Here is a 1,857-nt window from a genome sequence, read left to right on the forward strand (position 1 = left end):
ATAGATTGAGAGTAGCCTCAAGGAGAAGGACCTGGGGGTGTTGGCTGATGAGAAATTCAACATTGGCTGTCAATGTGTGCTTTCAGCACAGAAGGACAACTGTATCTTGGGCTTCATCAAAAGAAGCATGGCCAGTAGGGTGAGGAAGGCGATTCTCCCCCTCCACTCTGATCTCATGAGACCCCACCTGGAGTGCTGTGTTCAACTCTAGGTCCCCCAGCACAAGAAGGACATGGAGCTGTTAGGTGAGTCCAGAGGGGGGTCACAAAGATGATCAAAGGGTTGGAGCACTTCTCCTATGAAGACAGGCTGAGGGAGGTGGGGTTGTTCAACCTGAAGAAGAGAAGGCTCCAGGGAGACCTTACATTCCATTACCTAAAGGGGGCTAGAGGAAGCTGGGGAGGGACACTTTGTCAGGGAGTATAGTGACAAGACAAGGAGTAATGGCTTTAAACTAAAAGAGGGTAGATTTAGATTCAGTATAACGAAGAAATTCTTTGCTGTGAGGGTAGTGAGGCACTGGCACAGGTTGCCCAGAGAACCTGTAAATGCCCATTCCCTAGAAGTGTTCAAGGCCAGCTTGGATGGGGCTTTGAGCAACCTGGCTCAAAAGTTGTTGGGTGGGTGGTGTCCCTGCCCATGGCAGGGGTGCTGGAACTAGACGATCTTTAATGTTCCTTCCAACCCAAACTGTTCTATTACTTTATGATTCTATTAATTTCTTTTTAAACCCATCTTCAGTGTCAGCATGTTTGGACATCAGTAAGAAATCAAAGAAATCATCTGTTTAACAGTAGTAGATGGAAACAGAATGGAGGAGATAAGGATGTGAATTATACAATACATGCAATAAATAGAAGTCCTAAATTGTGGACTGTTGTTTCCTTGTGTTTCAGGTTATGGTGCTCTCAACCTGTAGCTCTAAAAAAAAATATATATATATAGACACTGCCAGATGATGGCTTGCTGAATCTTAAGGCACGTCTTACTTTCTCTGTCCAAACATTCCATATCAAATAACAAAAATTACATCACCTTTGCTTTATCAGCTTTTAAGCTTCTCCAGCAAGGATCACTGTATACAGAATGGGTTCAAATACTAACATAGTCGCTTTAGGTCACTGCAACCATTTAACTAACATTACAGGCACCTATATTTAGGATTCCAGTTTTCCTTATACAGTTATTGGAGAAAGTTAGGAGCCTTCAGAAGGCAATTTATGGGTCTAAAAGCAGCTGTGTGAAGTCACAAAGGGTGAATATTTTTTTCCCTCACTCCTGATGATGAGCACAGTGAGGTTCTGATTCTGGTGGTGCCTTTCTGGGCATGAGACAATGATAATATGAAGAAAAAGAAAGAAAGAAAAAAAAAGATAATAATTTTAACTGTCATTTGAATCTTGAATAATTCTGTGTGTTACAGAAGAAGACCTTTAAGAAACAATCTGTGAAACCGAACATTTATTTTGTAGAATTGAACCCTGATGAACTGAAATCCCATTATCATTTCATTTGTTCCCTGAGATTCATTTCTCTGCAGATTTCCAAAGAACAGCACTAGATCAGTACATCTCTCAGCCCAAGCTTACCAGTCATCATCAACACTATCTTTGTGTTTGAAAATTAAAAAGTTAATTAAAAAAGCGGGGATGGATAAGAATTTGCATTTATGATCAACAAAGTTTTTAAAGTTTCTCTTGCTATCAGACTTAGTAAGAAAAAAAATATCTTGTCAAACAGTTTTACCTATTTATTATGAAACAGAAGGACTTCCTTAGGGTAGGCAACACCTATTTGCTTTTAAAGAGAGCCATTATTTATATTTTTCTCTAAACTCAGAAAGACACTATCAATATC

At 39.8% G+C, this 1,857-nt stretch overlaps 1 long non-coding RNA gene across 2 annotated transcripts in view; it reads left to right on the forward strand.

Moving 5' to 3' along the window:
• Window positions 1-769, forward strand: part of LOC140001828 (uncharacterized) — a 22,443-nt gene extending 21,674 nt beyond the window's left edge. For both annotated transcript variants that reach the window (XR_011807380.1, XR_011807381.1), the window contains one exon: window positions 1-769. This exon is cut by the window's left edge and continues 1,639 nt beyond it. This is a non-coding gene — a long non-coding RNA (uncharacterized lncRNA).
• The last annotated feature ends 1,088 nt before the right edge of the window (window positions 770-1,857 follow it).

The sequence above is a fragment of the Anas platyrhynchos genome, chromosome 2 (assembly GCF_047663525.1).
Source record: "Anas platyrhynchos isolate ZD024472 breed Pekin duck chromosome 2, IASCAAS_PekinDuck_T2T, whole genome shotgun sequence".
Taxonomy (NCBI): domain Eukaryota; kingdom Metazoa; phylum Chordata; class Aves; order Anseriformes; family Anatidae; genus Anas; species Anas platyrhynchos.